A 27,667-nucleotide genomic window follows, 5' to 3' on the forward strand; every position below is an offset into this window, starting at 1 on the left:
AGGGAGGCTATCGGGCCTCAGCCTCTTGGGAAAGCCTGCCGTGTAACAGGCAGAACTCTGCTCTAGTGGCAGTAGGAACGCAAGCCGGCTTTCTCCGGCAGGTATGGGGTCTTCAGGTATGAGTGCCGAGAAGGAATGCCAAGCAGTTTTGGTTTCCCCATACAGCTCAGTCGAGGACAGTGAGGCAGAATTGCATGGCATGTGGGACGCCAGAGAACAGTTTTCCTGGAGACGTTGGAGCACTGGTGAAAGCCACCTCTCCCCTGGAAGAGTGCCGTGTGTTGCCGTGCACTCGGCAAACACAGAGTGAGCGGGAAGGTCTTTCGGCCCGGGCACTTTCTTTTCAGGCCGGGGGAGCCTGCCGGTCCTCAGTGTCCTTGTCGGGAACAGGGCGCCCCGCGAGGGTCTTACCTGTCTTGAAAAGCGTAAGAAGGTGAAATAAAGCAGAACTGCGACTAAGACCTCGTGGAAACCGCTCGAAATTTCCGCCTCAGCAGGGCTATTAGAAAGCCTTACCTGGAGGTAAGTACTCGCATCGAGCTTCCCTTTTGCTCTAGAGCGTGACAGAATGAGCTCTTACTGGGACTCGGGAAGCACCCTGCTTATTTATAGAAAACTGCTTCTCTTCCACGATCCCTGACTCCAGCGACTAGGGGCCCCACACAAACGGTTTTATGCAGGTAGCTTCAAGGCAGCATGAATGGTGCTTTAAAAAGGAGAATGCAAGGCTTGGGTCATCAGGCCCCCACTTCCAGTCAACACGCTGACTACCGCCTTGTGATTCGTAGCTCGTCAAAAGAGACTCTAGCTACACACAGGTCCCTTCCCTGAATCCACTTTTCTTCACGGGGTGTTCTGCCTGTAGCTAAGTCGCTCTTCCAAGGAATGCACTAGGGAGGCTATCGGGCCTCAGCCTCTTGGGAAAGCCTGCAGTGTAAGAGGCAGAGCTCTGCTCTAGTGGCAGTAGGAACGCAAGCCGGCTTTCTCCTGCAGGTATGGGGTCTTCAGGTATGAGTGCCTAGAAGGAATGCCAAGCAGTTTCGGTTTCCCCATACAGCTCAGTCGAGGACAGTGAGGCAGATTTGCATGGCATGTGGGACGCCAGAGAACAGTTTTCCTGGAGACGATGGAGCGCTGGGGAAAGCGACCTCTCCCATGCAAGAGTTCCGTGTGTTGCCCTGCACTCGGCAAACACAGAGTGAGCGGGAAGGGCTTTCGGCCCGGGCACTTTCTTTGCAGGCCGCGGGAGCCTGCCGATCCTCAGTGCCTTGTCGGGAACAGGGCGCCCCGCGAGGGTCTTACCTGTCTTGAAAACCGTACGAAGGTGAAATAAAGCAGAACTGCGACTAAGACCTCGTGGAAACCGCTCGAAATTTCCGCCTCAGCAGGGCTATTAGAAAGCCTTACCTGGAGGTAAGTACTCGCATCGAGCTTCCCTTTCGCTCTAGAGCGTGACAGAATGAGCTCTTACTGGGACTCGGTAAGCACCATGCTTATTTATAGAAAACTGCTTCTCTTCCACGATCCCTGACTCCAGCGACTAGGGTCCCCACACAAACGGTTTTATGCAGGTAGCTTCAAGGCAGCATGAATGGTGCTTTAAAAATGAGAATGCAAGTCTTGGGTCATCAGGCCCCCACTTTCAGGCAACACGCTGACTACAGTCTTGTGATTCGTAGCTCGTCAAAAGAGACTCTAGCTACACATAGATCCCTTCCCTGAATCCACTTTTCTTCACCGGGTGTTCTGCCTGTAGCTAACTCGCTCTTCCAAGGAATGCACTAGGGAGGCTATCGGGCCTCAGCCTCTTGGGAAAGCCTGCAGTGTAAGAGGCAGAGCTCTGCTCTAGTGGCAGTAGGAACGCAAGCCGGCTTTCTCCGGCAGGTATGGGGTCTTCAGGTATGAGTGCCTAGAAGGAATGCCAAGCAGTTTCGGTTTCCCCGTACAGCTCAGTCGAGGACAGTGAGGCAGATTTGCATGTCATGTGGGACGCCAGAGAACAGTTTTCCTGGAGACGTTGGAGCGCTGGGGAAAGCGACCTCTCCCCCGGAAGAGTGCCGTGTGTTGCCCTGCACTCGGCAAACACAGAGTGAGCGGGAAGGGCTTTCGGGCCGGGCACTTTCTTTTCAGGCCGCGGGAGCCTGCCGGTCCTCAGTGCCCTTGTCGGGAACAGGGCGCCCCGCGAGGGTCTTACCTCTCTTTAAGAGCTTACGAAGGTGAAATAAAGCAGAACTGCGACTAAGACCTTGTGGAAACCGCTCGAAATTTCCACCTCAGCAGGGCTATTAGAAAGCCTTACCTGGAGGTAAGTACTCACATCGAGCTTCCCTTTCGCCCTATAGCGTGACAGGATGAGCTCTTACTGGGACTCGGGAAGCACCCTGCTTATTTATAGAAAACTGGTTCTCTTCCACGATCCCTGACTCCAGCGACTAGGGGCCCCACACAAACGGTTTTATGCAGGTAGCTTCAAGGCAGCATGAATGGTGCTTTAAAAATGAGAATGCAAGGCTTCGGTTATCAGGCACCCACTTCCAGTCAACACGCTGACTACCGCCTTGTGATTCGTAGCTCGTCAAAAGAGACTCTAGCTACACACAGGTCCCTTCCCTGAATCCACTTTTCTTCAGGGGGTGTTCTGCCTGTAGCTAACTCGCTCATCCAAGGAATGCACTAGGGAGGCTATCGGGCCTCAGCCTCTTGGGAAAGCCTGCCGTGTAACAGGCAGAACTCTGCTCTAGTGGCAGGAGGAACGCAAGCCGGCTTTCTCCTGCAGGTATGTGGTCGACAGGTATGAGTGCCTAGAAGGAATGCCAAGCAGTTTTGGTTTCCCCGTACAGCTCAGTCCAGGACAGTGAGGCAGATTTGCATGGCATGTGGGACGCCAGAGAACAGTTTTCCTGGAGACTTTGGAGCGCAGGGGAAAGGGACCTCTCCCCCGGAAGAGTTCCGTGTGTTGCCCTGCACTCGGCAAACACAGAGTGAGCGGGAAGGTCTTACGGCCCGGGCATTTTCTTTTCAGGCCGGGGGAGCCTGCCGGTACTCAGTGTGCTTGTCGGGAACAGGGCGCCCCGCGAGGGTCTTACGAGTCTTGAAAAGCGCACGAAGGTGAAAATAAAGCAGAACTGCGAGTAAAGCCTCATGGAATCCTCTCGAAGCTTCCGCCTCAGCAGGGCTATTAGAAGGCCTTACCTGGAGGTAAGTACTCACATCGAGCTTCCCTTTCGCCCTAGAGCGTGACAGGATGAGCTCTTACTGGGACTCGGGAAGCACCCTGCTTATTTATAGAAAACTGCTTCTCTTCCACGATCCCTGACTCCAGCGACTAGGGGCCCCACACAAACGGTTTTATGCAGGTAGCTTCAAGGCAGCATGAATGGTGCTTTAAAAATGAGAATGCAAGGCTTGGGTTATCAGGCCAGCACTTCTAGTCAACACGCTGACTACCGCCTTGTGATTCGTAGCTCGTCAAAAGAGACTCTAGCTCCACACAGGTCCCTTCCCTGAATCCACTTTTCTTCACCGGGTGTTCTGCCTGCAGCTAACTCGCTCACCCAAGGAATGCACTAGGGAGGCTATCGGGCCTCAGCCTCTTGGGAAAGCCTGCAGTGTAACAGGCAGAGCTCTGCTCTAGTGGCAGTAGGAACGCAAGCCGGCTTTCTCCTGCAGGTATGGGGTCTTCAGGTATGAGTGCCTAGAAGGAATGCCAAGCAGTTTGGGTTTCCACGTACAGCTCAGTCGAGGACAGTGAGGCAGATTTGCATGGCATGTGGGACGCCAGAGAACAGTTTTCCTGGAGACGTTGGAGCGCTGGGGAAAGCGACCTCTCCCCCGGAAGAGTGCCGTGTGTTGCCCTGCACTCGGCAAACACAGAGTGAGCGGGAAGGGCTTTCGGGCCGGGCACTTTCTTTTCAGGCCGGGGGAGCCTGCCGGTCCTCAGTGCCCTTGTCGGGAACAGGGCGCCCCGCGAGGTTCTTACCTCTCTTTAAAAGCTTACGAAGGTGAAATAAAGCAGAACTGCGACTAAGACCTTGTGGAAACCGCTCGAAATTTCCACCTCAGCAGGGCTATTAGAAAGCCTTACCTGGAGGTAAGTACTCACATCGAGCTTCCCTTTCGCCCTATAGCGTGACAGGATGAGCTCTTACTGGGACTCGGGAAGCACCCTGCTTATTTATAGAAAACTGGTTCTCTTCCACGATCCCTGACTCCAGCGACTAGGGGCCCCACACAAACGGTTTTATGCAGGTAGCTTCAAGGCAGCATGAATGGTGCTTTAAAAATGAGAATGCAAGGCTTGGGTTATCAGGCACCCACTTCCAGTCAACACGCTGACTACCGCCTTGTGATTCGTAGCTCGTCAAAAGAGACTCTAGCTACACACAGGTCCCTTCCCTGAATCCACTTTTCTTCAGGGGGTATTCTGCCTGTAGCTAACTCGCTCATCCAAGGAATGCACTAGGGAGGCTATCGGGCCTCAGCCTCTTGGGAAAGCCTGCCGTGTAACAGGCAGAACTCTGCTCTAGTGGCAGTAGGAACGCAAGCCGGCTTTCTCCGGCAGGTATGGGGTCTTCAGGTATGAGTGCCTAGAAGGAATGCCAAGCAGTTTTGGTTTCCCCATACAGCTCAGTCGAGGACAGTGAGGCAGAATTGCATGGCATGTGGGACGCCAGAGAACAGTTTTCCTGGAGACGTTGGAGCACTGGTGAAAGCCACCTCTCCCCTGGAAGAGTGCCGTGTGTTGCCGTGCACTCGGCAAACACAGAGTGAGCGGGAAGGTCTTTCGGCCCGGGCACTTTCTTTTCAGGCCGGGGTAGCCTGCCGGTCCTCAGTGTCCTTGTCGGGAACAGGGCGACCTGCGAGGGTCTTACCTGTCTTGAAAAGCGTAAGAAGGTGAAATAAAGCAGAACTGCGACTAAGACCTCGTGGAAACCGCTCGAAATTTCCGCCTCAGCAGGGCTATTAGAAAGCCTTACCTGGAGGTAAGTACTCGCATCGAGCTTCCCTTTTGCTCTAGAGCGTGACAGAATGAGCTCTTACTGGGACTCGGGAAGCACCCTGCTTATTTATAGAAAACTGCTTCTCTTCCACGATCCCTGACTCCAGCGACTAGGGGCCCCACACAAACGGTTTTATGCAGGTAGCTTCAATGCAGCATGAATGGTGCTTTAAAAAGGAGAATGCAAGTCTTGGGTCATCAGGCCCCCACTTTCAGGCAACACGCTGACTACAGTCTTGTGATTCGTAGCTCGTCAAAAGAGACTCTAGCTACACATAGATCCCTTCCCTGAATCCACTTTTCTTCACCGGGTGTTCTGCCTGTAGCTAACTCGCTCATCCAAGGAATGCACTAGGGATGCTATCGGGCCTCAGCCTCTTGGGAAAGCCTGCAGTGTAAGAGGCAGAGCTCTGCTCTAGTGGCAGTAGGAACGCAAGCCGGCTTTCTCCGGCAGGTATGGGGTCTTCAGGTATGAGTGCCTAGAAGGAATGCCAAGCAGTTTCGGTTTCCTCGTACAGCTCAGTCGAGGACAGTGAGGCAGATTTGCATGTCATGTGGGACGCCAGAGAACAGTTTTCCTGGAGACGTTGGAGCGCTGGGGAAAGCGACCTCTCCCCCGGAAGAGTGCCGTGTGTTGCCCTGCACTCGGCAAACACAGAGTGAGCGGGAAGGGCTTTCGGGCCGGGCACTTTCTTTTCAGGCCGCGGGAGCCTGCCGGTCCTAAGTGCCCTTGTCGGGAACAGGGCGCCCCGCGAGGGTCTTACCTCTCTTTAAGAGCTTACGAAGGTGAAATAAAGCAGAACTGCGACTAAGACCTTGTGGAAACCGCTCGAAATTTCCACCTCAGCAGGGCTATTAGAAAGCCTTACCTGGAGGTAAGTACTCACATCGAGCTTCCCTTTCGCCCTAGAGCGTGACAGGATGAGCTCTTACTGGGACTCGGGAAGCACCCTGCTTATTTATAGAAAACTGGTTCTCTTCCACGATCCCTGACTCCAGCGACTAGGGGCCCCACACAAACGGTTTTATGCAGGTAGCTTCAAGGCAGCATGAATGGTGCTTTAAAAAGGAGAATGCAAGGCTTGGGTTATCAGGCCCCCACTTCCAGTCAACACGCTGACTACCGCCTTGTGATTCGTAGCTCGTCAAAAGAGACTCTAGCTACACACAGGTCCCTTCCCTGAATCCACTTTTCTTCAGGGGGTGTTCTGCCTGTAGCTAACTCGCTCATCCAAGGAATGCACTAGGGAGGCTATCGGGCCTCAGCCTCTTGGGAAAGCCTGCCGTGTAACAGGCAGAACTCTGCTCTAGTGGCAGGAGGAACGCAAGCCGGCTTTCTCCTGCAGGTATGTGGTCGACAGGTATGAGTGCCTAGAAGGAATGCCAAGCAGTTTTGGTTTCCCCGTACAGCTCAGTCCAGGACAGTGAGGCAGATTTGCATGGCATGTGGGACGCCAGAGAACAGTTTTCCTGGAGACTTTGGAGCGCAGGGGAAAGGGACCTCTCCCCCGGAAGAGTTCCGTGTGTTGCCCTGCACTCGGCAAACACAGAGTGAGCGGGAAGGTCTTACGGCCCGGGCATTTTCTTTTCAGGCCGGGGGAGCCTGCCGGTACTCAGTGTGCTTGTCGGGAACAGGGCGCCCCGCGAGGGTCTTACGAGTCTTGAAAAGCGCACGAAGGTGAAAATAAAGCAGAACTGCGAGTAAAGCCTCATGGAATCCTCTCGAAGCTTCCGCCTCAGCAGGGCTATTAGAAGGCCTTACCTGGAGGTAAGTACTCACATCGAGCTTCCCTTTCGCCCTAGAGCGTGACAGGATGAGCTCTTACTGGGACTCGGGAAGCACCCTGCTTATTTATAGAAAACTGCTTCTCTTCCACGATCCCTGACTCCAGCGACTAGGGGCCCCACACAAACGGTTTTATGCAGGTAGCTTCAAGGCAGCATGAATGGTGCTTTAAAAATGAGAATGCAAGGCTTGGGTTATCAGGCCAGCACTTCTAGTCAACACGCTGACTACCGCCTTGTGATTCGTAGCTCGTCAAAAGAGACTCTAGCTCCACACAGGTCCCTTCCCTGAATCCACTTTTCTTCACCGGGTGTTCTGCCTGCAGCTAACTCGCTCACCCAAGGAATGCACTAGGGAGGCTATCGGGCCTCAGCCTCTTGGGAAAGCCTGCAGTGTAACAGGCAGAGCTCTGCTCTAGTGGCAGTAGGAACGCAAGCCGGCTTTCTCCTGCAGGTATGGGGTCTTCAGGTATGAGTGCCTAGAAGGAATGCCAAGCAGTTTGGGTTTCCACGTACAGCTCAGTCGACGACAGTGAGGCAGATTTGCATGGCATGTGGGACGCCAGAGAACAGTTTTCCTGGAGACGTTGGAGCGCTGGGGAAAGCGACCTCTCCCCCGGAAGAGTGCCGTGTGTTGCCCTGCACTCGGCAAACACAGAGTGAGCGGGAAGGGCTTTCGGCCCGGGCACTTTCTTTTCAGGCCGGGGGAGCCTGCCGGTCCGCAGTGTCCTTGTCGGGAACAGGGCGCCCCGCGAGGGTCTTATGAGTCTTGAAAAGCGCACGAAGGTGAAAATAAAGCAGAACTGCGAGTAAAGCCTCGTGGAAACCGCTTGAAGCTTCTGCCTCAGCAGGGCTATTAGAAGGCCTTACCTGGAGGTAAGTACTCACATCGAGCTTCCCTTTCGCCCTAGAGCGTGACAGGATGAGCTCTTACCGGGACTCGGGAAGCACCCTGCTTATTTATAGAAAACTGCTTCTCTTCCACGAGCCCTGGCTCCAGCGACTAGGGGCCCGTCAGAAACGGTTTTGTGCAGGTAGCTTCAAGGCAGCATGAATGGTTCTTTAAAAAGGAGAATGCAAGGCTTGGGTTATCAGTCCCCCACTTCCAGTCAACACGCTGACTACCGCCTTGTGATTCGTAGCTCGTCAAAAGAGACTCTAGCTACACACAGGTCCCTTCCCTGAATCCACTTTTCTTCACGGGGTGTTCTGCCTGTAGCTAACTCGCTCATCCAAGGAATGCCTTAGGGAGGATATCGGGCCTCAGCCTCTTGGGAAAGCCTGCAGTGTAACAGGCAGAGCTCTGCTCTAGTGGCAGTAGGAACGCAAGCCGGCTTTCTCCTGCAGGTATGGGGTCTTCAGGTATGAGTGCCGAGAAGGAATGCCAAGTAGTTTTGGTTTCCCCGTACAGCTCAGTCGAGGACAGTGAGGCGGATTTGCATGGCATGTGGGACACAAGAGGACAGTTTTTCTGGAGACGTTGGAGCGCTGGGGAAAGCGACCTCTCCCCCGGAAGAGTGCCGTGTGTTCACCTGCACTCGGCAAACACAGAGTGAGCGGGAAGGGCTTTCGGCCCGGGCACTTTCTTTTCAGGCCGGGGGAGCCTGCCGATCCTCAGTGTCCTTGTCGGGAACGGGGCGCCCCGCTTGTGTCTTCCGTGCCTTGAAAAGCGTACGAAGGTGAAAAGAAAGCAGAACTGCGACTAAGGCCTCGTCGTACCTGCTCGAAGCTTCTGCCTCAGCGGGGCTTTTAACAGGCCTTACTTTGAGGTGAGTACTCACATCTAGTTTCCCTTTAGCTCTTGAGCATGACAGGATGAGCTCCTTCCCGGGCTATGGAATCACCGGATTGCTTTCAATATTTAGATTGGTTTGGGGAGTATATCCATTTTAACAATATTAATCCCTCCAATTCAGGAGCATAAGATGTGTTTCAATTTCTTTGAATCATCCTCAATTTTTTTTATCATTGTTTTATAGTTCTCATCATTTGCGTCTTGTACCTCCTAGTTTTGGTTTATTCCTAGGTATTTTAAATTTTGATGTGATATTTAAGTGATTTAAAAAAAATAATTCTCTTTGTAATATCTCATTGTTAGTGTAAAGAAATGCAAATATTTCTGTATGTTAATCTTGTATCCTCTTGCCTTGCTGAATTCCTTTATTAGTTCTAATAATTTTTTTTGTGGAGTCTTTAGGGTACTCTATATAGAGTATCATATCTGCCAATAGTGACAGTTTTATCTCTTGTCTTCCAAAATAGATATATTTTCATTTCTTTTTCTTGTCTGATTGTTGTGGCTAAGACTTCCAATACTATGTTCAATAGAAGTGGTGAGAGGGGGTATATTTGCCTATTTCCAGAATTTGGCAGGAAAACTTTCAGCTTCTCATTGTTGAATATTATATTGGCTGTGGATTTTTCATAAATGGCTTTTATTATGTTGAGATATGTACCCTCTATACCCACTTGGATGAGAACATTTTATCATGAATGGACTGAAGTTTATCAAATTCTTTTTCTGGATCTATTGAGATGATATTGTGGTTATTATCTTTTCTTTTGTTCGTGTGTTATATCACATTGATTTGAGTATGTTGAACCATTCTAGTGAGGCTGGAATAAATCCACCTTGATTATGGTTTATGATGCTTTTTTTGTGTTGTTGGATTCAGTTTGCTAACATTTTTCGAAAATTTTTGCTTCTATATTCATAAAAAATATTGACCTCTAATTTTCTTTTTCTGTAGTGTCTTTGCCTGGTTTTGACATCAGGGTGATGGTGGTTTCATAGAATGAATTTGGGAATGTTCTTTCTCTTAAATATTTCGGAATAGTTTGAGAAGGATCGCCTTTAGAACTTCTTTGTATGTTTGGTAGAATTCCCCAGTGAAGCCATCTGGTCCTGGACTTTTTTTTGTAGGGAATTTTGTTTTTTGTGTTCTTTTCTTTTCTTTTTTTTTTTTTTTTTGAGTTTACATTTCATTAGTGATTGATCTGTTCATATTATTTGTTTCTGCTGGACTCAATTTTGGCAGGCTGTGTGTTTCCAGAAACTTGTCCATTTCTTCTAGTTTGTCCAATTTGTTAGCACCTAAGTGTTCATATTATTTTCTTATGGCTCTTTTTATTTCTGTGGTATTGGTTGTTATTTTCATATTTCATTTCTTATTTTGCTTTTTTAAGTCCTCTATTGTTTCTTCTTCATAAGCATGGCTACAACTTTGTCAATTTTATTCATAAATGCAAAAAAGCAACACTTTGTTTTATTGATTTTTTCTATTTTTTAAAACTCTATATTATTTATTTCCTCTGTAATCTTTATAATTTCCTACCTTATGCTGAATTTGGGTTTTGTTTGTTCTTCTTTTTCTAATTCTTTTAGGTTGTAGGTTAATATCTTTATTTGAGATTTTTCTTATTTTATGAGGAAAGCTTGTATCACTACGAATACTCTTAGAATTGCTTTTGCTACATACTATAGATTTTGCATGTTTGTGTTTTCATTGTCATTTGTCTTGAGGTATTTTTAAATTTACTCTTTGATTTCATTGTTGACCTATTAATTTTTAGTAGCATGTTTTTTACTCTCCATGCAATCACTATTTTTTCTTTTTTTTTTCCTTATTTATTTTTCTGTAGTTGCCTTCTAGTTTCATGCCACTGAGGTCAGAAAGGATGATTTAAATAATTTCTATCCTCTTAAATTTGTTGAGGCTTGTTTTGTGTCCTAGTATGTGGCCTATCCTACAGAATGTTCCATGTGCACTGAAAAGAATGTGTATTCTGTATTTTGGATGTAGTGTCCTATAGATATTAATTAAGTTCAACTGTTCTGTTGTGTCATTTAGGGTCTCTCTTGCCTTGATTTTCTGTGTGGAAGATCTATCTGTTGGTGTCAGTGGCATGTTAAAGTCTCCGATTATTATTGTATTCTTGTCAATTTCTACCTTTACGTCTATTAGTATTTGCATTATGCACTTAGGTGCTCCTATACTGGGTGCATATATGTTAATGAATGTAATGTTTTCTTTTATTTATCCCTTTGTCATTACATAGTATCCTTCTTTGCCTTTCTTTATGGCCTTTGTTTTAATATCTATTTTGTTTTATATGACTATTGCTACCTCTGCTTTCTTGTGATTTCCAATTACATGAAATATCTTTTTCCATCCTTCACTTTCAATATATGTGTGTTTTGACCTAAAGTTTATCTCTTGTAGGTGGCACATTGTAGGTCCTTGTTTGTCTATCCCATCTGCCACTCTTTGTCTTTTGATCAGAGTATTTATTTCATTGTCATTTGAAGTAATTACTGATAAGAATGTATTTATTGCAATTTCAAACCTTGTTTTCCAGTTGATTTTGTTGTTCTTCTTTCATTCTTTCTGTTGTTTTTTCCTTTTGTGGTTTGATGATTTTCTTTTGTAATATGCTTAAGTACTTTTCTTTTTAGTTTTTGTGAACCTATTGTATGTTTCTTGTTGTTGTTGTTTTGTGGTATGCGTGTCTCTCACTGTTGTGGCCTCTCCTGTTGCAGAGCACAGGCTCCGGACATGCAGGCTCAGTGGTCGTGGCTCACGGGCCCAGCTGCTCCATGGCATGTGGGATCCTCCTAGACTGGGGCACGAACCCATGTCCCCTGCATCAGCAGGCGGACTCTCAACCACTGCACCACCAGAGAAGCCCCTATTGTATGTTTTTGATTTGTGGTTCCCCTGGCTTTCAAGTATGTTTACCCATAACTCTGCCTACTTGCTTTAGAATGATAGTCTTATAAGTTCAAACACATTCTAAAGGATCTATATTTTTTACTCCCTGCCCCCATATTTTGTGATTTTGATATGCATTTTTGCATCTTCATGTTTATAACTTTGCTGTTAATTGGAGTTATAATCACTTTAACAATTTTTTTCTTTGTTTTTTAATCTTTGTACTGGTTTAAACTATGTTCAATCCTTTTTTATATATTTGCATTTCCTATTGTTTTTCCCTTTCCTAGAGATTCTTGCTTCTTTTTTATTTAGAGAATACCTCTCAATATTTCTTTTAGGTTAGATTTAGTATTGCTCTATTCTTTTAGATTTTGTTTGTATGAAATGCTCTTATTTTCTGCTTCAATTCTGAATGATCCCCTTGCTGGGTAGAGTATCCTAGGTTGTAATATTTTCCCTTTCAGCTCTTTAAATATATCATGCCATTGCTTTCTGGACTGCAATTTTTCTGCAGAAAAAATCCGATGATAGCCTTATGGTGGTTCCCTTGTAACTGACACTTTGTTTTTTCTTGCTACCTTTAGAATCCTCTCTTTATCTTTGACTTCTGCCATGTTAACTAGGATATGTCTTTATGTGAGTCTGTTTGGGTTCATCTTGTTTGGGGCCCTTTGTGCTTCCTGTACCTGGATATCTTAGTCCTTTAAATTTCTAAAGTTTCAGCCATAATTTCTTCAAATACATTTTTGATCCCTTTATCTCTTTTTTCTTCTTATGAAACTCTTATTTTGGGTAACTTTGCATGCTTTTTATTATCCCATCAATCTTATATGTTGCTTTAAGTTTTTTTTTTTTTTATTTGTCTTTCTGTCTGTTGTCCCAATTGGGTGATTTCCATTATTCTAACTTCCAGATCACTTTATTCTGCATTATTTAGTCTGCTATTCATTGCTTTTACTTTCACTTTTTCTTCAGCATTTGTGTTGTCTAATTTTGATTGATTCTTCTTTATATCTCCTAGTTCCTTGCTACAGTGATCTGCATTTCTATTGATAACCTTTCTTAACTCCTTTAGCATTTTTATTACTCCCTTTTTGAACTCAGGGTCTAATAGATTGGAGAGGTTCATTTCATTGTTTATTCTTTCAGGGGCTTTATCTTGTTCTTTTAATTGGGAGTAGTTCCTCTGCTTTTATATTTTACTTAAAATTTCTCTGTCCCTATGATTTTGGGAGAAACAGTTATATAATATTGTCTTAAAGAGCTCTGTTTATGTGAGAGAATCCTTGTGTAGATTGTGTGAGTCCAATATTTTTTGTTGTCAGTGCTTTTTTTGATATGGATGCCTGCCACATATTTCCTCAGAATGTGATGGTCATTATCCCCTTGGTAGTGGGTATGATTGGTGTTTTGGTGACCAGAGCCTGCAGTCAATGTTGGGAGGGACCTCCTCTTTGCTCTGTGGTTGTCACAGTCCTGTCATGGGTGGGGAAGACTGATTCCCAGTTGTTATACTAGAAATCCCCAGATCTGGCTCTAAGCCAGGGTGTGAAGGAGGTGGAGCACTCCTGCTGAGATAGGACCTGCTGCATATTTCTCCCCAGGGGCTGTCTCTCAGAGACATGCAATTCTGTAATGGTGCCTCCCACCTAGTGTGTGTGCCAAAAATGTGTGCTGCTGATGAATTCACCTCAGGATCTGCATCCACTGTGAAAGTGCTGATAAGCAGCTCTGATGTCAGCCTCGCCTCAGCCATGTGTGGGTTCACAAATCCCATTGCCACTTCAGCAATGGCCCACTGTGAGCATACTGACAATTGGGTTCTTATGGCAGACTTGTGCCCAACCCAGTGCACACTGGTAATGGGGCTCCTAAGGTGGACTTTCACCCTGCCCTGTGTGTGTCAACAGTGGCAGCCTGGACCACACTTCAGGCCCTTCGGGCTGTCTCCACACAACTAGAGAGAATCCACTCCCAGAGTCCATTGACTGAAACCCCAGTTTCAGAGCCCAGTTGCTGTGACTACTAGCAGCCCATACCAGCACTCCTTTTAGGCTAGAAAGTGTGGTGACATGGCAGTCATCAGAACTGGTCTCTCTCTGCTCTGATTGTTAGCAAGTCAGCAAAAACACACTCCTTGTGAGCAGAGTCCAGGCTCCTTTGACTCCCTGTCTGTCCCAGTGAATCTCCCAGCTGGCAAAGGGGGTTCTCAGGGAGAGGGTAACTTTCCTCTTTCACAACTCCCACCCAGGGTTGCAGATCCCATCCTGATGGTCCCTTTCTTTCTTTCTTTCTTCCTCCTTCCCTCCCTCCCTTCCTTCCTTCCTCCCTCTCTCCCTCTCTCCCTCCCTTTCTTTCTTTTTCTTTCTTTCTTTCTTTTTCTTTCTTTTTTTCTTTCATTCTTTCTTTCTTTCTTTCTTTCATTCTTTTGTTCGTTCTTTCTTTCATTCATTCATTCTCTCTCTCTCTCTCTCTCTCTCTCTCTCTCTCTCTCTCTCTCTTTCTTTCTTTTTCTTTTTTTCCCTACAAGGTTACATGGGGATCTTCCCTGCAGCTTTGGCTGTATAAGACATATTTTACCAGTTTTTAGTTGGTTTTCTGTGAGAATTATTCCACAAGTAGATGTATTTTTGATGTGTTTGTGGGGGGAGGTGAGCTCCACATATTTCTACTTTACCATCTTGATCTGGGGCCCCCAGACATATTTATAAATACAACTTGAAAGTACCTTATCTTCGGCTCTTCCCTTTAATTTAGTTAGTATTGCATTATGCCAAGTACTGTTTAAGTTGATTAATAATTTTGATTCCATCTTCAAGGAGTATACAGACCTTTGGGAACTATCTACTGAAGAAAAATTGTTTGAAATGTATATGCTACAATAGGACATGTGTGTGCAAAATTGGTGGAGAGTAAGTGAATATCAAGTCTCAAATATCAAGTGTGGGGAAGAGAATTGATTAAAGAAGACTTTATAAGGAACCTTGGCATTCACTGAAAATTAGAGAATCTAGTGCTTTATTGATACTACTCTCCTGTCTTCATATGTATTATTCCAAGGGTAAATCTATAATTATTACCTTTGCTTCTCTCTTCATAGTGTGTATTTTTCTCTCTGGTTGTTTTAAAGGTTTTTTTTTTTTTTCTTTATCCCTTGTTTTAAGCAATCTGATTGTGATGTGTCCTGGTGTAGTTCTGGAAAATTTATAACCTCTCTTCCTTAAAATATTTTTTCTGTTCTTTCCCCAGTCTCCTTTGGAAACACCACATACACATATATAAGCCACCTGATGCTGTCCTACTACCATCTGATACTTTGGGTGTTTGTTGTTATTGTTGGTGGGTTTTTGGGGTTTTTTGTTTGTTTGTTTATTTTCTACTATCACACCTTCAAATTCAATATTTTTTCCTGCAAATTCTAGTATTTTGTTAATGAAATTCAGTGTATTTTTATAAACTTACACATGTAGTTTTCCTCTCTAGAAGTCAATTTGGATTTTCTTCTCTTCCCTAATTCTACTTAACATGGTCAATCTTTTCTTTCTTAACATGTGCAATATAGATATAACTGTTTAATACCCTTGTCTACTAATTCTACTATTTTTGTTCTTTCTGGATTTATTTATATTGATTTACTTCCAGGTTTTTATGTGTTCTATCTTCCTGTGTCTTTGTATATTTGGTGATTACTGACAAGATGCCAGGCATCCTGATTTTACCCTGTTGGGCTCTGAATGTTTTTGTGTTCATATATGCATTCATGAGCTTTGTTCTGGGATGAAATTATTTTACTTGGGGAAGTGAAAGAGGCTTAAGAGAAAGAGAAGAAGGAGCCATAAAGTAACAGGAAAACCAGGCATATGAAAAGTCTGTTGAGCCAAGTGAAGGAAATATTTTAAGAAGAACAGTATCAAATGCTCCAGATATTCCAACTAGAGTGTAAAACAGAAAGTTACTATTGGACTTAATAACATGTAGGTAATTGGTGATGTTGATAAAGGCAGTTTCTTTAAAGAAGGGAGGGGAGAAAGCCTGGTTGGAGTTAACCCAAGAGACAAATGAGAGAGAACTAGTACTCAGAACTCTTTCAAGAGTTTTTTATGTAAAGAAGAGAAACAAAGTGGAGTAGGAAGAGAGATAAAATGTAGGGTCAAGAGAGTTTTTATTTTATAAGATGAAAGAAGTTACACCGTGTTTGTTTCATTATGGTAATAATTCACTAGAGAGAGAAAAAATGCTACTGCTTGAAATCATGGAGGAGAGAATTATTGAATCAATGTATTTGAATAGATCAGAACAATGGGAACTAATGCATAAATAGAGAGAGTAGGCCTTAGCTAAGACCATGGATATTTCATCTATAATGTCATTAGAGCATACTGAATACTGCAGTATATAGGATAGGTAGATAAGGTAAGATTTCCTGGAAATTTATTTGATTGCTTGACTTTTCTCAGTGTAGTAGAGTCATTAGTTTTTATTTTGGCAATAGCAGATAGGTTTGAGAGAAGAGCTAGTATAAAGTATCTGTCCAGGAGAGTGGGAGGAAAAAAAAGGACTAGGAAATTATAGTCTTATTAGTGGACATCATAAATGTTCTACCTGAGTTTAGTGATCATGAATGTTGAGAACAGTTACGTTGTTGTCCATCTTTCTCCACCCACATTTAGCTGTGCAGGTACATGCACAGAATGTTTGGAGAATTGAGTTTAAATAGGGTTATAGTGTTGTCAAGGTGGTACAATAAAATTTTAAAAAGTGACAAATGACTTGGGAGAGTAGTAGAAGATTTGTAAGGACTGACTATGGAGTGTAAACCATATAAGAAGATAAAGACAGGAGAAAAGTAAGATATAATAAAAATTTAATACAGTAACAAACACATGTAGTACAGACATTTTTCTAATGTGTTTCATGTATATTAGCTTTCACTTATTAAAAGGATCAATAGATAGAAGATATTGCCTGGTCAAAGAATTGTTGGAATTTGTTTACTAAAAAGCATAAGTTGAAAAGACAGCAGGCTGCAGCAGGAGAGCTTGCTTGTTTAGTCACTTGGTCATTGGTTCTCAAGCTCTAACATTCCAGTCACCTGCTTGACTATAAAACTCAGAAATCTGGACACCCATTCCAGAATTTCTTGTTCAATAAGTCTAAAAAAATCCTAGGTGACACCTGATGGTGCTAGTCCAGTGATCACCATTTGAGAATCACTGTTCTGTATCAGAATTCTGCATTCCAGGTCACTGCCACTTGAGAAAGCAGGAGGAAAATTAATTCATACTGGAATATGAATAGTTGAAAACAACTGAAAACGTTAGCTTTCAAATAATTAACATACACACAAAGGACTTTTGCTATCATAATTCCATAAGAAAAAAACAATAAAATTTATGTTGTTGAATTTCAAGTACACTAAAAAATTAAATCTCAAGTCTGGTACTCACCCACAGTTCATGTAGTCATCTGTACTGAATCTGTACAAATGATTTAGGGAAAATTTTCTTCTATGATAAAAATCTATTTCAGCTGTTTCAGTACCTGTTTTCTTCTACTATGTGAATTAATTCCTTTACTTAAAATTTTATTTTTCTTAAAATGGGAGTCTGGAAGTTTTTGCTGCTTATTTCAAATAAGGAATCTAGAAAAAACTCTAAGTATTTAACTAAATTAATTGTTAGAAAATAGAAGAGAGCCTGGTGACATAACTAGCTGAAAGAGGGTACATAGAGAAAGGGAATGGGATTACATTTCTAGTAATAAGCAATGGACTGGAAATCTCAAGGAGCTTGCTAATAATTTATATTGATGGAACTATATGGTTGATATGTCATATAGATGTACATCTATTCTATAAAGTTCAGTCAAACAAGGTGTGTAGTATAGAGCTAGGCACGTAATAAGACTTCCATAATTATTTATTGGCAAGCTATCTGTCCAATAGACTAATTAATGGGTGTCAAACTAAGGCTGCTAGGCCAAATCTGGCCCACTACCTGATTATTATAAAGCATTATGGGAACTCAGTCAGGCCTATTAGTTCACATTTTATCTATGGCTGCCTTCCTACTACAATAGCAGTATTGAATACTTCAGACAGAGATAGAATGGCCCACAAAGCCTAAATATTTACCATCAGGCACTTTACAGAAAAGTTTGCTGTCCCCTGGGCAAGTTTATGGGCAGCATGAAAGAGATGTTTCGGATTCCTGTTCCTTGCATGTCAAAAACTAATCATTCTTATTCTAATATGAAGCCAATCCAAAAGCCAATAAAGCCAGGAAAATACTAACTTTTCTACTACTGCATCTCACAATTAAATTGATGCAACCCCTTGGGGCATATTCTAGATGTTATGTGAATGTTACTTTTCTGCCACTCCATAAAACAAGTTTTTATAATATTTGAGATGGCATTTGCAAATTCTCATAACTCTAGCAATAGATTAGGGATCTTTCTTTTCTGTCTCATTTTTTCTCTCTTTCTCTCTCTTGAGAAATTAGTCATAATCAGTGATGACCTCATCATTATCTTTAGGTGTGGAAATGGCACTTTTTATTTTTCTGTTTATTTACCCTAGTTCCCTCCTTATTAATGATGGGAAATTGTAGCATGAAGGAAAAAGGAATAAATCTTTACTGACTGCCTATTTTGGGCCAGACAATGTATTAGTTAATTCAAAAGCACAATCTAACTTAATTCACTGAATAATCTTGCAAGGCAATTTATTTCTCTATTTAAGGCTTCAAGACAGGTTAAGCTTTAAGAATTAAGCTCCATGAGGTAAAAAGCCCACATTTTCTACACTATAGCTGTTAACATTTTTTATACTAACCTTGAGTTATATCTGCTATGGGAAAATAGCTAAAAATTTTTATTTTCCAAGATCTCAAAGATTAGGAAACACTTATAATACATGACCAAGTTTAGCACTAAATGTGCATGGACGTACAACCTGCTAATAACAATTTGATGCATTATAGGAATGCCGTGTGTTACAAAATAAGACAAGTTTTCATTTGTTTATCCAATAATGAAAGTATTTATTGAGCTCTAACTCTGGGCTTTATGCTCAGAATTCAATTTTGAACTTGACATTGTTATGGACTGAATGTTTGTGTCCCTTCCTAACTTCATTGGTTGAATCTCTGATCCTCAATCTGATGGTATCTGTAGGTGGGGCCTTTGGGAGGTAATTAGTATTAGATTAGGCCATGTAGGTGGAGTTCTCATGATGGGATAAATGCCCTTATTGATGACAAGCCTGGGCTCTTTCTCTCTCCACCATGTGAGGATACAAGGAGAAGATGGCTGTCTGCGAAGCAGGAAGGGTCCTCTCACTAGAAACCAAATGTGCCAGCGTGCTGATCTTATACTTTCCAGCCTCTAGAACTATGAGAAATAAATTTCTGTTGTCTAAACCACCTATCATTACAGCCCAAACTGAGATTGACATTGTACCTACCCTTATAGATTTTTTTGTGTTAAAAGTCTCAGATCCTGTAAAAGTCTGTGAGTCCCTTTTGTAATTTCAACAATTCATAAGTTATAAATTGCTTTCAAAACACTCTATTTAATGCTTATCTCACTTCTGTAAAATAGGTCATTATTTCAAACATTTAATTGTACATTGAGCCTCATATGTAACAGATTTAAGTAGCATATTCATAGCTTGTATGTGGAAGTGTTGGGATAAAAATCTGAGTCTCTGAATCCAGAGCCAATGTTCCATTGACTATACTACAACAAATTATTTTTAAAATGAAATAGTCCTACAGTTCATATTAAGCAGTATGTTCATATTACTGAAAGCTTTTTTCATAATTGGTCCTAAAGAATTTTTTTCTTCTAATCCAAATCCAAATAGCAGAATGCTAGGACTAGAAATGATCCCAGACATTATTTCAGCCTAAATTACTCATTTCACAGATGAAGAAACAGAAACTCAGGAAAAATATGTAAATTATAGTCCATCAGTGAAAGAATCATTGAGCTTCCTAATTGTAGTTCTGCCCTCTTTCCAGTACCCTATAAAGAATTTTTCCTAGTGTTAGTATTCCTGCTATTATATGCTGCCTTTAATGTGTTTAACTGGGTTGTATGATTAACTTTTATATTCTAATAGTCCAGATCCATTTGCATGGATAAAAAATTTTGTTCTTCTCTTTTCTTTTATTCATCAAAATGTCAACAAAAGCACATAATGAACTATTACATATCCTAAAATGGTATTGCTCACATTTATGTTCTCTTGCTCTAGGATTAAAAAAACAGTTAAATTGGGCTTCCCTGGTGGTGCAGTGGTTGAGAGTCCGCCTGCCGATGCAGGGGACACGGGTTCGTGCCCCGATCCCGGAAGATCCCACATGCCGCGGAGCGGCTGGGCCCGCGAGCCATGGCCACGGAGCCTGTGTGTCCGGAGCCTGTGCTCCGCAACGGGAGAGGCCACAGCAGTGAGAGGCCCGCGTACAGCAAAAAAAAAAAAAAAAAAAAAAAAAAAAACAGTTAAATTATAAAGAGTCTCTTTCTGATGCATTCCACAGCTTTATGATGGTCTGAAATGTGAGCTTGATGTTAGATATCTCCAAACAAACTCACATCATTTCCTCTGTTCTCTGCGTATTTGGACATTTGGTCAGTGCCTTTGCTCATCTGTAAATACTATGTGGTCTGTGTTATACACCAGGGTTTGTTTTAAAATCTACAAGAACACAAATCAGTAACACAGCTTACCATTTTTAAAACAAGGTTTGAAAGATACTAAAGTGTGTTGAACAAATTTGCTTTGTTACAGTCATAATTTGGTATATGTATATTGTGGATTTATATACATACATGTTGTCATTCCCTCTTTTCATATTTTTATGGTCATTGATAAACATTTCAGAAATACAAGAATTTTCATTCATTTTTATTGTACTAGTTAAGGAAAATATTTATATTTTGTCACTGTAGAAAAGCTTTCACCCTAATTTCACTGTAATGTCCAAGATCAATAGCTAGAGACAGTCTTAAAGAAGATCTTTAAAGTCAGATATTATGGATTTAGATTTCAGCTTTATCACTTATCTTGACTTTGTGAAAGTAATTTAGGCTTTCTCTACCTCACTTTGAAAAATGGGGCTAATGATATTTCTTCTAAGGATAGTTGTGAAGATTAAATGAGATAACCTATATACTACTCTTGATTCCATCCCTGGTACACAGCAAGCACTCAAAATACATAAACTATAATAATGATGGTGATGACAGTGATCATGACAAAAGTGAGGATTATGATTTCATTCCTCAGAAGACAGATGTCTAAGGCAATGATAAGTTACCCAGAACAGCAGAATAAGTCATATTAAGTGTCCTGTGCATATTAAGTGTCCTGTGGCAAGGAACTCAGGTAGATTTCCAATAACCATGTAAGGTCAACAACTATGAAGACATCATGTTAGCCAAGACCAGCATTACCAATAGAGAACACAAGCAAGCAAAAAATAGTACAGAGTATTTGGAAAACTCACTATAGGTATGGATTTGTGATATAGAATGTTAGCAATATACAGAATTATGTGGGTCTACCCCTTTCCCGACATACAGGCTGAGTGGGGAATATGCAAAGGAGGTGAGTTCCTAAATCATGGGTGGAATAATATTGTATAGTGTCCAAGGAGAAAAGTAGGGGGTGGGGGCAGACAGCTAAAGTGTACAGCAATTTATCTAAGGTATAAATATGACCGTGAGTAAGGAACCAAGGCAGTTGGAGAATCACAGTACAGTGAAAAACAGAAGATAGAGACAGGAGTAAGATGTGATCTGGCTCATTACCAGAGAACTTCATTTGAGGATTTCCCTGTTTGCATTTTAAAGGGGACAAGGTAGGAGTAACATGAGATGGGCAGGGTAGGGATTGCCAGCTGAGGTCTGTATACATTCACTGATTTACCTAAGGCCATAGAGCTCATTATTTGCTCATCTGGCTTCAAATCCCTATCTCCTCACTCACAGTCCTAAACTTTTCCATTAGATCACATGAGAAATGCTGACCCAGATTTTTAATTATGATCAGAAAACACTTTCTTAAACTATGTTCATTTATTAATATGATCCACAGAGATCTGATGATCCCAGCACTCTCTCAACAAATTAGTCGGATTAAAAAATAGTTACTACATAAGAATTTCAAAAATTATTAGCATCAACTAAATTTAAAAGAGACATTAATACGCATCTGCTGTTAGTCTCAAGAGTACACACATACTTGAATAATTTTTTGGACTCTTGCATCTTTCTAGGTCATTAGTTTTAATTTTTAAATTTCCTTTGTCTGTAAATGTATAAGATGGCCATATTAATGCCCACTGCATAACCCATCATGAGTCAGGACACATCAAGCTTCTGTTCAAGGCTTTTCAGTGGCTTTTCAGCTTACTCTAGGTAAAAACCAATGTCCTCAGGAGGACTAGAATCTTCTCCATGAGCTGATTCATATTCTTTCTCTCATCTTGCCTTTACCACTCCCCTCTTGTTTAGGCTGTTCCAGTTACTCTGGCCGCTTTGATCACTCCTGCTTTGGGACCTTGCACTTGCTCTTCCCCTGCTTGTCATTCTTTTCCTGCCCCAGCTATCCACATGGATGACTCCCTCACTTCCTGTAGGTTTTTACTCAGAAGTCACTTCTCAATGAGGCCCTCACTGGGCTCTGGAACAAATATTTCAGTGCATCCAGCACCTCATATTTCGTCTCCCTGCCTTGTGTTTTTTCTTCATACTTAATCATTTCTAACGTGATATATTTCACTTATTTCCTTTATTCATTGTTTGCTTCCTCCTACTAGAATATAAATTTCATGAGAGTAGACATTTTTTCTTTTTTGTTTACTGTCAGATCCACAATGAGCAGAACATTACCTAAATTTAATTAGAGAAAAAAAATGTATATACAGAAACAAATCAATATGTGAATAAATTCTGGTCCCTTTAAAATAAATTTAAATTTAAAATTAAAATTTAAAATCCCTGCAAGAAGGGCAATACAAAATAACTTTCAAACTATATAGGAATTTAAAAACTCTCTGATGTTAAATTCCTTCAGCCTGGAATTTTATACTTACACAACTTAATTTCCATCTGCATAAGCACAAATATTTCTCTCCTATGAAATGCTCTATTCAGTGGCTTCTAGAAGGAGTTTTACATATTTTACATTCATACTATTTTTTCCACTTTTGAAAATCTACTCTTTCTCCTCTTCTCTATTCCAAAGCCTACCTCTTTGTAAGTCCAACACAAGTTCCTTCTCTTCTAGGAACAATTCCTGTAATCCAGCTTGAACTACTCTTCCCCTTTTCTTTATCTCTGGACCACTTAATAGCTAAACCACTCATTTGATAATCTGGCATCACTGTCTTGTTGTGGAATATAATATTTTGTTCATATTTTAAATTACTGTTATTTATCCTTTGTCTTAGTTGTGAGTCTATTGAAGTCTCACTGATGCTTTACACTTGTTTGAAACCCCCTTCATGCCTAACATACTATCTTGCATATGGTACATGTTCAGGATATATCTATTGACAGATTTATTCTCATGGCGGTTGTAGCAATGCATTGTCTTTGGTTTAAAAGATCATTTAAATATAATAGGTTAGCTGAATTAGTGGAAAGTCAGACTGGAATAATCAGAAGTTACAGCCTCTGCCAACAAAACTGCCTTTGAAAAATAATTATCCAATTTGTGCTCAATACTTTTAGAGTCTTTCTAAAGGATAAGTAGGTAGGTATACTCTCACAGTATCATAGGATATGAAGTAAGTTTTACCATTAAGTCACAAGGCTAAATTTTATTCTTTCCCAATTGATACAGCTAAACTAAATCTAATTCCAACATTTCATGAATAAAAGGAGCCAGGCAATTGGGCAGAATCTACTTTATTGCTTATTATCTGCAGTTAAAAGGATACTCTGCTTCAGAGTCAGGAAAGTAAGTAACCCTTTGGAAAAGCAAATGTAGCAAGCTCACAAATAAGGCTATGTATAACTGAGTACTCACTCTCCTGAGCTGTTTATCTCAATTTTATATCTTGCTTATCATTTTGAAAGGTATTTCCCCCCTTAAAATCCTATCTATTTCTGAAGACAGTAAAGCTATAACCTAACATGGCAACGATTGCTGTAAAATATTGTTATTTACTGAAATCATACTATTGTGTCTATTGTTCCTACTTCACTTTCAAGAATAAATTGCTTGAAGTGTCGTTTAGTACACAAATATCTTACTGCAAATTAAATGGTTGTCAAAAAGGTTTTGGGAAAGTTGCATTGCAGAATAAACCAAAACACTGCATGATTTATTACTGAGTCTGCTCAACTCTCTGGCAGTACATTGAAAGTCAGAGAAGAGGAACCCTTTCCCAAGCAGCTCTTTCAGGGTGTGTGTGTGTGTGTGTGTGTGTGTGTGTGTGTATTAATCCCATGTATACTTCAGGCCAGTTTAGAAAAGGAGTGTTAAGATTGGAGTTAATGAATGATTAAAAGTGGAGTAACTTAATTTGAAGCAGGAAAAATGTCTATGGCTGTGAATATGCTCTGCACCTTAAGAAAAGGAATTGTCATTGATTCCCAATTAAGTGATTCCAATTAAGATACTAACAGAATGTTGGCAGCTAATGACCTGAAAACTAATACTGGTTCAAAGTGTATGCTGTATTTCCTGATGGTGATGATGATGATAATGCCAACAGTGTTGTATCTACTACTTACTATGAAGCAGTGGATAAAACGACAGAGGATTCTAAAATAAATACATTCGATATTGCACTAGAGGAAAAGCAGCAGGCACATATTTTTGTGGAAGGCCATATATCCACTTGGGGCAGTATGTGATAAATGGAGAAACAGAAACAGAGAACATAAAAGTAACCTGTCTTAATTTAAAAAAAAACAAAAACCAGCAACAATATTAACAAAACTTAAAACCTTATAGATTAAATTTCCTATATATTTATCTACTACTTGGCTCAAAAAATATTCATTGTGTGCCTATTCAATCAGCCAATGGAGAAATAGACTTAAATTGTGTTATTCTTCTTTATTTTTTGCTTCAATTCTAGCTCAGACTTGGCCATACTGTTTTCTAGAGTAGAGATATTCAAAGAGAAAGCCAGGCAAATCCAAAGGTGATCAGCCGCAAAATAAATTCTAGATTTTTGTCAGTCTACTCTCAAAAGATATTGAGTTCACATAAGCTACTGGGTAAATCCCCCATTGTCACCTAAAGGTAACTCATTTTCATGCACGTGTGGACTTGGGTCATTGTCTATGTGGTATGGTTCACAGACCTTAAGAGAGCTTGTGCCTAGAGATCTTTCTCAGAGTTATGGTTTTTCAGTGCTCTGTTGCAGCCTATATGTTTTATGAAAAGCATTACACTTTCTTCTAGGCATTTAAAACTAGAACTTAGATTTATTCCAGTAGAGTTTTGAGATTCACACCAAACTATTTTTTATTTCTGTCTTCCCCCAAGGCTTTCCAAATAGTCCTCTCCAAAACTGGCTGGGATTTCTGGTGGAGCAGGATGTCTTGCATTTTCACTGACACAACTTAATTTTCCTATTGATGATTTCAAGTTGTCCCCCTTCATGTAGAAGGATAATTTCTTCATTAAATACTTCAAGAACTCAGATGTGCCCCTGTCAGTAAGAGGTACTTGGTGATAAGGACCAAGGGCAAGACCTAGAGTTGACAGAACTACTCAAAGCAGGGAGAAGGTACTTTATATCATCAGAAACAGCACGTGAACCTTGGTTCTGTTGACAGAGAGGACCATACTGGCAGAGAAAGGGAGATATTGGTTCAGGGGAATTAGAGAGACAAAGATGAATAATAGCTACTGTCTGCCATAATCTGATGCCTATCTTCATTCACCAAAATCTTACCATTTTCTAAAGTCTGACCTAAACAATATTCAGATACTTCCAGTGTGTTAACCCTGTATCTATTCCAACAATACTGATTGTCTTTAGCATTCTTTGGCACTACAAGTGTTTATGCCCATATAATATGCTCTGATTATTTCCTGCACATTAATTTCAACATCTCAGTCATAAGCTTCTTAAGGACAAAGGCTGTGTCTGTTTTTTCTGTCTCCCTACCTTCATGATGAGAGAAATACATATATATTATCACTCAATAAATAAAATAAATAAATTCATGAAAGAACACACTAGCTTATTTTAATAAACAAAACTTGTAAATCCTGGTCTTGCTATTGATAAATAAGCACTGTAACAAATCTTTCATGCAGGCTATATATATATATATATATATATATATATATATATATATATATATATATATATATATATATATATATATGAACTATTTAGCCCATACACAGGGTATTTCTTTCTTTCATAGATATGGCAGATATTGCCAAACACTCATAGTAAACTCCTTGCAGCCTAGCCATGGTGTAACCATTCTTCTTTAACCTATGGATTTAACTACATTGAATAAACCCTTTTCCACCCCGACTTTAGAAAATTCTTCATAAAGCACATACCATAATTGGGGAAATCATCATCCAGTTGGAAAATAATATTTTATGCACATAAAAGAACTAGAGGACAGGGCAAGATAAATTTGAAATTATCTATCCCTTCCATCCTGCAAATTTCTTTATTTCCTGTACCACACAAGAACAGTATGATGGAAATAGTGACTACTTACTTTCACTTATTACCCATTTACAAATGGTCCAAGTCCTGTCAATTTTTCTATCTACATAATATCTTTGGAACCTGTCACCTTTCCTCCACTCCTAGTTCTCTTTTCCTAATTCTGGCTCTAATTGTATTCTCTCTTGGATTACTTAAATTATCTCCTATCTTTTTGTTTCCAGTTAATCTCTTCCACTAATTTATCTTTTGCATAGTTTTCAGAGTGATCTTTCCGAAACGTAAATCTTACTAAAGTATTCCCCTACTTGAAAATCACAATAAAGTATCCCCCTACTTGAAATTCACAAGTCCTCATACTTGCAGAATAATATTCAAATTATTTCATGTGAAATACAAAGCCTTAATGGAAGAGTTTGCTATTTTAAAAAATCCATCATGTGTTCTCCAACTGCCCCCAATACAATTCTTTACTGCAATATTCAACTTCTCTTTCCTTGCTACATTTGTGACTACGATTGCTTGTACTTAAAATACCCTTTCCTTTCCCTCATTTTATCCATTGGCTCATTAATGTGTTTCAGATCCTTGGGTTTGAAAGAACTCTATTAGAGGCTGAGATGAACAGGTGGGAATAAAGACATATGGGTAGGACTCACATATGACCCTATCAAATCAGACTTCAGCTAGTCAGCTTAACTTTTGTTGGTTTTCATATTGGGTTCCTTTGTAGGATTATGTTTACATTAAAATGTCTTTATATTAAAAAAAAGATTTAATACCACTGAGCTTCCCTGACCCCTGTTAGATTTATATTGCTGAATATTTTGGTTGGCCTACTTGTAAAATCAGAAACAATGATGCATAAATGTCTTTGGAGTTTTTCAAACTCTTCATGAACTTGGAAAACTCAGGAGAAGGACCTATCAATAATTGTCATGTCCTATCTAAATATGTTTCCTAAACCATGGTTGGAAAATATTTTTGTAATCATTCCCATTATGATAGTGCATTTTGAGAATGAACTCTGAACCCTTGGGGAATCCATGGATAGGCTTTAGAGATTCAGTGAAGCACCTGAAATTGTATAGAATTTTTTAAAGCATTTCTCTAGGAAGAGCGTTCATAAGTTTAATCTCAAAAAATCCAACATGACAAAAAAGTTTAAGTACTCTTCTTTAAAGAGAAATATGAAACAAATTTAATTGTGAGTAAGATGAATGTATTTCCCTTTAAAAATATAGATTCAATATAACAAAAGCTCAGAAAATTTTTACTCACAATACAAGACTTTAATACAAATCAATTGCCCACAATATTTTACAGTTTCTCTTATCTCATCATGTTCAGTCTTGGTTCATATAAAGAAAGGATTTGTTCTATGACCTAAAGAACACAGCATAAGATCTATAATTATGTAAGTTAATTCAGGAAATGGCAAGACTTATGTGGTTAAAGAGAGATCTAGAGATCAGAGCCAAGGACTCGCTTGATCACACTAC

Source organism: Mesoplodon densirostris, chromosome 15 (genome assembly GCF_025265405.1).
Source record: "Mesoplodon densirostris isolate mMesDen1 chromosome 15, mMesDen1 primary haplotype, whole genome shotgun sequence".
Taxonomy (NCBI): domain Eukaryota; kingdom Metazoa; phylum Chordata; class Mammalia; order Artiodactyla; family Ziphiidae; genus Mesoplodon; species Mesoplodon densirostris.